The sequence below is a fragment of the Equus caballus genome, unplaced genomic scaffold (assembly GCF_041296265.1).
Source record: "Equus caballus isolate H_3958 breed thoroughbred unplaced genomic scaffold, TB-T2T haplotype1-0000016, whole genome shotgun sequence".
Taxonomy (NCBI): domain Eukaryota; kingdom Metazoa; phylum Chordata; class Mammalia; order Perissodactyla; family Equidae; genus Equus; species Equus caballus.
Window position 1 is genome coordinate 11,709,686 of NW_027222391.1, and position 10,486 is coordinate 11,720,171.

Genomic DNA, 10,486 nt, shown 5'->3' on the forward strand with positions numbered 1-10,486 from the left:
GCCCTGCCAGGGTTAACTAGTTGCTACAGATAGTAAATGACTCCTCTGAGCAATCCTTTCGTACGTAATCATCTAGAGTCAACACCCTCAACCCCCTCCTCTCCGAGGCTCTTCCACTCTGGGCCACTCTTCCCTTGCCCTCGTCACCCCAGGGACGGGGACCAGACAACCAGGGACACTGCTGTGCCCTGAGCCCACTGAAATGATTCAAACCAGCCAAGCCAACACCTGCTCACCCTGCCTCACTCCTTCCTTCCCGTGGAATCCACTCGAAAGGCTCTCGCCCACGTTTTCCCCTCACTCCTTCTGTCTCCTGACCGACCCTGGTGCTGCCCTGTGTGGCCCTCCATGGTGTGCCCTGCCTTCTTTTGCTCAGAATCTGTGAGGAGAGAAAGCTTCTTCCTTCGTGACAGTTATTTCTGTGTCTTTGAGTCTGACTGTACCTGAAGGAAATAAACCCTGGTCCACTTAAACCTCCTGGGCCCAACTACATTTACACGTGGCTGAACATTTTGCTGTTATAGATTGGGTTAATATGCTCTGTTCAGAGCCTGTTTCAACATCCTCCGAGCCACAGTTTGCCATCACCTCTGAGGGGACATGTTTTTGCCTTGTTACCCACAGGGACTAAGCTGTTCTGCTCTCACAGGCAGTCTTTGCAGGCACCGGATCCCCCTTTCTCCAGGAGTACAGGCATGACATGACTTTTATGACCTCCTCCTTCGAGGACATTTGTTTGACACACTTGTGAAGGACGTACAATCCAATATCATGTGATCCCTTTTTGCTTCTGGAGGCAATATAGTCCTTGTCTACAAATTTTACTTAAGGCCATTTATGCTGTGACTTATAAATGAGCCCAGCTTCAGTGGGGACCCCCTCCAACAAAGGACTCTAGGAGCTGTCCAAATTAAAATCAACAGGCCCTCCCACTAGAGCCCTCAGAGACTCTTGTGGGGAAGAGGCTTCGGCAACCTCCTCTCATGCTTCCTGGAGTCTCTGGAAAACCCAGCACATGCATAAGTTGTCTGTGGGTTCCTGATGCAAGAAGCCCGCCTCCTTGGCCCTGCATTCTGCCGTATTAGAGCAGCAATTACTGGCCACACACTGGCCTCTTCTGGAAACAGAATCTCTCCCAGACGCTGAGCCTCCATCCCCAGCTGCCTATTATCACTTTAGTCCTGGAAGTAGCATCCAACAAGTGCGGGAAGATGCGGCTGGCCCGGTGGCACAGCAGTTAATTGCACACGTTCTGCTTCAGCAGCCCGGGGTTCGCCAGTTCGGATCCACGGTGCGGACATGGCCCTGCTTGGCACGCCATGCTGTGGTAGGGGTCCCACATATAAAGTGGAGGAAGATGGGCACGGATGTAAGCTCAGGGCCAACCTTCCTCAGCAAAAAGAGGAAGATTGGCGGCAGTTAGCTCAGGGCTAATGTTCCTCAAAAACAAAACAAAACAAAACAAAACCAAGTGCGAGAAGGTTACCAAGGCTTCCTTGCAATAGGATGGATCCAAACCTGGGCCCTGTGGCATGTGCGACCTGCCAGATGGGGTGCCCTCCCCTGTCCTCCCTCCATTGCCAAATATGATGGAGCTGCAGGATGTCACCTCTCCCACAGAACCTTTGGCTGCTTGGGAATTCTCTTGGGATCAAGCGAGTGAATATCAATGAAAGTTCATACACTCAAGGTTGTCGATGACCCCCTCTCCCTCCTGGTCTAGTGCCAACATTGTTTCCCAGGGAAGCATTTCTCTTCCTCCCTAAATGTCTCAGATATCACCAGGGTGTAAGACGATGTCAAGGCATCAGAGAGACAACTGTACTATGAGGCCTGAGATGAAGATTCAATATGAAGTGTTGCTTTGAAACCTGGTAAACGAAGAAGGCCTCAAATGGCCTACCTGCAAGTTTCCCTCCTCCACAGCTCCCAGAGACAAGATCCCCTCGCCAAACAACCCCTTCATCACAGGGAGCAGGCATGGGTGCTCCCCAAGTAGTGGTCTCAAGTTCCCTGCTCACCTGTGAAATTATTCAAATGAGCCAGTCCCACATTCCTGTGGAAACCAGGGGACAGCGCACCTCTCCTGATACTACAAAGACTGTCCCCCACCCACTTGCGTATTTACTCTCTCCCCCAAGCGCACTTTCCTATGTGGCTACACATGGTGTAGAGTGTCCTCGCATAGGCTGCCTGTGTAAATAAATAAGAAATTGCCATTGAACTCACGTGTTTAGTGTTCAGAAATCCCCATCAACCTAAGGTGCATAGGAATCCATCCCTCGCCATCTAGGTCAGGCAGAGGAAAATTAAAGACTTTCGGTGTGCACTGGATTGAAGGAGTTACCCTGCTACGATTAGGCTCGATGAGCTTGAAGTCCTTTGAGTCAGAACCTGTTTGGGGTCTGCAGAGAGTCGCGCGTGGCGGGAGGGTGGCCCACGTGTGGGTGAGGAGCAGGGAGGAAGGCTGCAGGGGCAAGGCCTTGGAGATTCTGCTCCAGTTTGGCCTGCAGGCAGTGGAGAACCCTGGATTCCTTTCAAGCAGGGAAGCGATGGGACCACACACAAACTCAGGTCCGGGTACCCGATTTCGCAGCCAAGCCAATCAGTGAGACGTCAGGGTTGCAGCAAGGAAAGAGGTTTATGATCAAGAGGCGGCCAGACAAGGAGGTGGGAGTAAAACTCAAACCCGCCTCCTCAAAGGGAAAACAAAACGTTGGGGCATTTATCTGGGGTTCGGGGTAGGGGTGGGACCAGGAGAGCGCTGGGGGTGAAGCTTGAAGAGTCCTCTGCTCAGGTGCGACTGTCACTGGTATTTCTTCGTGGGTCCCAAGTGCGAAGTCAGTGGGGTTCGACGTGTTGCACGCCGAGGATCTCTGTCCGTGACGCGGGAAGTGGGCGATCCGTCATTTCAGCTGGTCCAAGCCTCTGCACGATGTCCGCTCGGGCGGGGGCCGGGGGGGCGGGGGGGGGGGCTGCCATTCAAGCTGCTCTCTGATCTGCCGTCTTCCTGTTGTTCTGCAAAACAACCTCAGAAACTTTGGTTACTTTCTTGCCCACGTCCAGCCCTGTGGGGGCCGGGCACCGTGGTGTCAGCAACGGCAGGGTTTTCCTCTTGGGTCACCCTCCCAACAGTGTGGAGGATGGATTCAAGCGGGGGGGGGGGGTGGTGTGCCAGGAGGCCAGCCGGCAAGATCAGTAAGGAGTCTACTGGGCTGGTTGCGTGCAAGAGACAGGAAGGCATGCGGCAGAGCAGCAGGGAAGGCAAACACGGGAAGGCGCTCGGCTCCCTTTGGGAGTCGGTAGGCTGTGAAGTGGGTGAGACAGAGAGCTCAAGCGTGGCCCTGAGGCCTCTCGCTCTGCTCTCGGGTGATGAGATGGGCAGAGGTTTTCTGAGGGGATGAAAGGAAGGTAAGAGGAGGGGGAGGGTTTTGTTGGAGGATACCGGGCTCCCTTTTGGACGTGTCGGTTTTGAGAAGCCTTTGGACATCCTGAGAGGTGCGTCCAGCAGACAGTTAGAGAAAGCAGCGTGGAGTCAGGGGCAGGGTGACGTCAGTCGTACGCACTCAGAAGCCCTGGGCATCCGGGGGGCGAGTCGAATCGTAGGAGAGCGCATGAGCTTGCTCTGAGACCCGAGGGGTTCCTGTTCCCTGAAGACCGTGCCTTCGAGAACAGAACCCTTTGAGAAGTGGTCGGGAGGAGAAGCCGCAGAGGAAAGTGAGACAGAGGGGTCTGAGGTTAGGAAGGGCACCTGGGGAGGGGGCCATCCCCCAGAGAAAGAGGGTGGAGAGAACTTGCAGAGACTGAAGACGTGGGCAGCATTCCTCAGACACCACAGAGAGTTTAGGAAGACGAAGGAACCGAAGGGCGTGCCCTGGCCTCTTGCTAGGACGGGACGGCGACGAGATTTGGGGAGTCTTTCGAGGAGCCGGTGAGAGACGAGCCGATGACTGGATGGCTGACGAGGAGAGGAGTCGAGGTCTTTTGGCAGCAGCTTAGCCGTGAAAGGTAGAGAGAGAAGGCGGTGGTGGAGGAGCAGAAAGGAGAGGTGTGGATGCCGGGAGAGACTTGGGTGTGCTCAGCGGCTTAAGGAAAGAGACGGGCCGAAGAGAAAGCAGCTGGCAAACTGAGGCAACGAGATCTTAGGGGGAGGCTGAGCAGATGGTTCCCAGGGCATCCCACGTGGAGCCGGGACCCTGGAACTGCCAAGCTGAATCCCTCTTCCTGGAAAACCCCAAAGGGAAAGGGGAGGGGTGGGTGGAGAGAAATAGAGGGACGTTCAAACGGGGGTGGGGGGGGGTGCGGGAAACGGAGAGTTCTTGACTAGCTGGCCTCTGATCTCTTCGGGTCCCGAACGGTATGAGGACGATCCCGCTTGAGGCAGGCGATGGAGATTTGGAGGGGCTGTTGAGGAAACGGGGCGGGGGGAGGGCGTTGACCACGGCCCTCTGATGGGCTTGGGGGCGGAAGCGGCTTCCATGCCCATCGCGAGGCGCCGGTTCAGTCAGTCGGTGTCCATCCGGACCACAGACCACAGACCCCTGCTTTGGAAAACAACAAGATGCAGTTCGTAAACCCTTGCAAAGATCTCTGAGGTCAGGTGACTGGCTTTGCAACCAAAAGCGAGTCAGGGAATAAGATCCTCCCGTGCTTAGGAGTTTTCTTTCCTGTCTGTCCCAGAGGCCGGAGAGCACCCGAGGGCGGTTTCCCAGGCAGTGGAAAGAGGAGGAGGACCAAGCCGAGCCGGGGGAAACCAAGCTTTCCTCCTGAAGTTTGGATGCCTGCCCCTTGCACGTTGGTGCCCTTCCCCTTTCTTCCTACTGTCCCGGGAGTGGGCGCCCTCGCGCGCTTTCTGATTCTGCAGCACTAAGGCAAGTTAGGTTCCCGCTCCCCGAGGGAAAGCTCAATAAACGCCCCCCTCCCCCCACCCCCGCCCTTCCCACCCCCCCACTCTTCCCACCCCCCCACCCCCCACCCGCCCGCAACCCCCCCACCTCCCAGACCCAACCCCCACCCCCCGCCCCACGCCCCCCAGCTCCTCGGAGACGGTGACAGCGTGACAAACAGAATCGGAAGCGTCCTTGGCCCACAGCCTGCGATCCCACCCGTGCCAAGCCTGCTCTCCAGAGAAGTGACATCCGTCCGTCCGCTTTAAGCTGGGTGACTACCTGCAGCGACCCCCTTTTGAAAGCGTGAACCCTAGCTATTTCTTTGAAAGCTCGAGTAAAGCCGCAGAGAAACCTGTGACCTTTAGCACAAGGCCACTCCGTGCTAAGGAACCCGCAGCGGGGGACCGGCTTTCCTGAAAGCGCCGTCGTCTCCTCTGCGGCTTGGGGAGCCTCTAGGGCTTGGACAGGCCTTGGAGCAGCCCGGCAGCACTCTTGGCGGGTGGCAGCAGCCAAGGTGTGCCCGTGGGCACGACGTCGGTCACGGCGTCTAAGAGAAGGTGCCCAGACCCTCCGGTTCCGGGGCCGGGTGGGTCGATGAGAGACACGGCTGGGGAGCAGGGATTCCCGTCCGATCTTCTGGGGGTGGCTGCGAGGGCGGGTCTCAGAAGAGCTGGCACGTTCTTAGCCAGTCTCTGCCTGGCGGGTGCTTCGGGACGCTTCCTGGGCTGAGCGGGGAGCTGTCGTGGTGGAGAAGCTCCCTGAGACTCAGCTTCTAGAAAATTCACCAGAAGCTCCGAGAAGGAACTCTTGAGCTCGGATTGCTGGCTGGGTCTCCGAGGCGTGTCGGGGGCACTGCGGGATCCGAGCCGCCCGGTCACCCATCCGGTAAGGCCGCCCTGCTCTTCCTGCAGCAACTGCTCCATTTCCTCCCTTTCCACACCCAGGGTGCTTCCCATCCGTCGGAACGCTTCCCGGCGTTCGTGTCTGGCGCTTTGCAAGGCGTCCGTGAAGAGCTTTCTCAGGAGGGCCTTGTCTGCTTTTCCTTCCAGGGTGCTCACTAAGCCGGTCCACTTCTTTTGGACGTCCTCCAGCACTTCCTGTCGGGCCTCGTCTTGTCGCTGCAGTTCTCCGATCTGCTCCTCCTGCAGGCGCGAGGCGGCTTGCGCTCTCTCCAGCCGTCCCTGCAGCGACCTCAGCTTCCCTTCCAGACCGTCTGCCTTTTGCATCCATTCGGCCAGGACCACCTTCAGGTTGGCCAGGGCTCCGGCGTGCTGCTTCTCTGCTTCCCGGGAGGCGGACAGCTGGAGGGCAGTCTCCTCTTTCTGCTGGGTGACCGCAGTCAGTTGCTCCTGCAGGGACCCGAGCCGGGCAGCGGCCCGCTGGCTCGCCTTCTGCATGGCGTGGGAAGATGACAGGAGCCTCTCCTCTAGCGCCGTGACTTTCCTCCTGAGTTGAGCCGCTCTGTCTTCTGCCAGCCGCGCTGCCCGGAGATGCGCGTCTTCGCATTCTGAAGCCTGAGTCCGAGACCTCCCCAGCTCCTGGCCTAAGCGCGCTTCCTTGTCCCGCAAAAGGCGAACCTCCTCCCGCAGGGCGCAGTTTTCCACTCGTTCCTGTCTCAGCGCCAGCGCCGCCTCATCTCTCTCGTGCTGAAAGAGAATGCTCTTTTGCTGCATGGAGGTCACTGCATTGCGAAGCTGGCTTAATTCCCCAGCCCGGCCCTGTTCTTTTTCTCTCAGGAGGCACTCAAAAGCCAGAGCCGCCTTCTTCACGGAGACGCATTCGAATTCCTTCTCCCTCAGCGTCATAGAGAGGCGCATGTTCGTCTCTTGTAAGGCTTGGTTTTCGGTGTCCTTCTCCCTGGACCTTTCCAGCAGTTTTGCATTTTCCTGTTTGACTTGGCACGCATCCGCTTCCAGATGGACTATCCTCTCCTTCAGGTTTGTCACCGCCTGCCTCAAAAGTTCGTTTTCGCTCGCTTGGGTCGTGAGGTTTTCCCTCAGAGAAAGGAATTCCTCCCTCTGCGCCTCGATTAAGAGCTCTTTGTCCTCCAGCGTGTTCTGTAAAGCCTCTTGTTTCTCCTTGAGCCGCTGAATTTCGGAATCCGTCTGTGCGTGCCGTTCTCTCTCCAGTTCCGAGGTGGCGGCCATCGCCTCGGACAGTCTCTGAGTCTCCTCCTGGAGGCTTCTGATGGCTGCGTCTTTTTCCTCCGTGGCTCGCCTTAAGGCTTCCATCTCTGCTGGCGGCCCTTTCGAAGACTCGCCCAGCGCCTCGGACTTAATTGCCTCCTGAGAGCCGGCTGCCTCGCAAGTCCGCGACGATGCGGCGGGCGGCTGTGGTGACGTGAGGTCGGGTGGACCCAAGAGAACCTCCTCGGCATTGCAGAGCTGCTCTAGGCCGAGCTGCATCTGTGCCAGTCTCTTCCCCAAGAGCCGGAGTTGGGTCGCATCCCCTTGAGAACGGGGCAACGGGGCGGCAGGGTGCATCTGTCGCCGAGACTTCTCCTCGCTGTCCACTAAGGCCCGGGCCTCGAGTGGTGGGAGTTCCTTCTGAAGTTGGGATGACTCCCGCTGCAGATTGTGCACCTCGGTCAGCACCAGCCGCTGCCACTCCTCCAGCACGTTGACCCGCTGCTTCAACGTGTCCCGTTCCCGGAGAAGCTCCTCCAACTGATTGGCGTCCACGCCCCGAACCTCATGGCCAGCGTCGGACGTTTGCCAGATGGTCAGTAAAGTCTGACATTTCTGGCTCAAGGCACCGATTTCAATGTCTTTGGCTCGGACGAGGCGTGATAAGTGCCGGATCGCTTCTCGAAACATGTCCTCCCCGCCGCCGTCAGAGCGAGGGCGCCGTGTCTGATTTTCGCCTCGCAGCTTCCCGAGCTCTGCTTCTTTGGCCACCAGCAGGTCCATCATCGCGTGATACGCCCTTTTCAGCTGGCTGTTTTCCCTCACCTTCTCGTCGAAAACGGCCAACACTCGTTCCCTTTCCAAAGCGTAGGCTTGCAGTTGCTGCTGGAGGCCCCCCGCATCCTGGACGGAGGCAGCCGAAGCTAGGCGAGCGGGAAGGCCCTGGCTCTCCCAGTCTTGCGGCTGGATCGTCTGAGTTCGTGGCCCGGTCTCATCTTCGTCCGGCTCATCAAGCCGCTCGGTCAGAGGCATCGTCTTTTCGGTCCCAAGTTTCAGTGCCTTCCTCTGCTTTTGCTCTTCAGTGGTCCTTGGAGGATGCTGGGTTTCCTCCTCCAGGTGACCTTCGATCCCTTCCAGTGGAGACACCTCAGATTCTAGTTGTGTCACGGCGTCGAGGGTGTTCGGGTCAACCACTGGAGCGGCTCGAGCCCGTTGTTGTCTCTGTGGCTCCAGTTCTTCCCTCAGGTGACTGCCTTCTTCTTGCAGGGAGGCGAGCCTCGTGTCTCCTTCCTCGAGGGTTTCCTGCAGAGTTGCGGTGTCTCTCCGAGCTGGAGTTGCCGGTCTCTCCTGCTCGGGTGGTCCGGTCGCCTGAATGGCTTCCGTCTCCTTTCTCCCCGAGTCGGGGAAGTCTGGCAGCTTTTGCGTCCCCTTCCTCAGCACACCTCTGGTGAAGTCAGAGAGGTGTGCGGGGAGGGAAGCCACACTGCCGCCCACTCGCCCCAGGGAATGGCCTAAGCCGGAGCCGAGGCCGAGGCGGCCAAACCAGGAGGCCATCGCTGCGGGTCACAGCACTGACCTGGTGCGCTCCGCGAAGAGCGTCCAGCCCAGTCGGACAGTCCCGCCAAGTGTCAGGGCCCCGGCGGCTGCGCGAGGCTAAGAGTCAAATCACAGCCAGGCGCTGCTAGGCGACGGCGGGCTGGCGGCCTGGGGGCGGGGCCTGGGCGGGGCCTGGGCGGGGCGCGGGCTCCAACCGTTGGGCTCGGGCTCCCGGAGGGGAGGGGCGGGGCTGCCCGCAACCGCGAGGCCTGCCGCCCGGCCCTCACCCATGGCCACCTCCTGACCCGCGTGCCCCGCTCCACCCCCCGCACCCCCCACCGCCAGCCCCGTGGGCCTCCGCTCAAGCCCAGGGCTTCCCACCACGGCGGTGGGCCGCCCTCTCCCTCTGCTTCAGTGCCGCCCCCGGGGGCCAGGCGGCCCTCCTGCCCCCTGGGGCCGCCCGCCACGACCGCCGCGCTGAAGGCCGCCATCCCCACACCACCGCCACCTGTGCGCGTGGCAGCGCGTGTGGGCAGAAAGGACCCCAGGGCTCTGACTGCCGCCGAGCGCCTCCCACGCTCCCTCCTGTCCTGCGGCCCGGGGCTTTTCCCAGCCGGCTTGGAGAACACTCGGAGGGCCAAGGTAGGTGGGGACCCGCCTCCACCTGCAGAGTTCCGACGAGTGGGTTTGGACACACGTCGGCCCCCTGCGCGGAAGCACGACCCTCCTGAGCACCCTGACCATTGCCATCCCCCACACAGTCGCCGGGGTCCTTGCCCCGCCGCCTCGCCCCCCTCGTCCTGCGGCCCTGCCTGGAGAAGCGGTCCCCGGGAGGAGTCTGGGGGCTCTCGGGCGCCACAGGCGGGGTGTGGCACACCGCGTGCACGCTGTGCGCCCGCTTCTGTCAGCGCGGGGCGGGCTCTGGTCGGGGAAGGGAGTCTTCCCCATGCGTCGAGCGGGCGGTGGAGCGGGGAAGGGACCCAGAGGTGCTCGTGGAGCGCGCGGCCCCCAGCCCCGCTGAGCCCGGCGGAACGTCGTCCCCGGGGCCCGACTCGGGGCCGGCGGCCAAGGCCCGGCTGCGCGCCGCGCCCTGGGCCTGCCGTGCGCTCTTGCCGGGGCGCGGGGCGCGGGGGCGGCGCGGCTGGCCCCGCGGGCCTGGGGACCCGCCGCCGCAGCGACCAGAAAGTCCCGGTCAGCCTGCCCTGAGCTCCGCGTTTTTGTAGGTAATGTAAACAAAATTATTAGGAACAAGTAAAGTAAATGATGTAAGTAAGATAAAAGTTTTTAGCTGAACTTTTTAATAATAGTCATGTGTTATGGTATAAGTACTTAAAAATAACTTCAAAACCTCCTGGTAACTTGAAACCTTTGAGTTTTACTAAATTAAGTTAAATGCTAGAAATTTGTTGAGTATCTTGACCATTTCCAGATAAGATAAAATAGTAAAACATTAATTACTAAACATAGGTTTATCTACTTTCAGCTTCTGATTAAAAACAAAAAACCCAAAAGATGTTTGGGTCTATTCGTAAACATGTCTTGTGCCGCACTGAAAAATGTATGCTGTAAGGAAATGTATGTTTTCAGTAAAAGAAGGTATAAGGAATGGAGATGCTTTAAGAAAGTAAATTGGTCCTAAAGTCAAAGTGGTTATGGGAAAGAGGAAAGAACAAACTCTGAATATGAGTAAGAAAGTCTCTGAAGGTTTGTGGAAAAGGAACCCCGAGAAAAGAAGTTTTCCGCCTAGCCAAGCTGGCAAAGATTGAAGGAATTTAATTAAGTCAGCGTTTCTAAGACCAAAAGTAAGCTGGTGCAAAATTGGAAACTTGGCTTTCTCACTGTTATAAGGATGAGGTTTTCTTGGGCTTCTAGTCTGCTCTTGATGAAGAGATTATGAAAGGCTTCTCTTTACATTTGATAGTCTGCCTAAAAGGC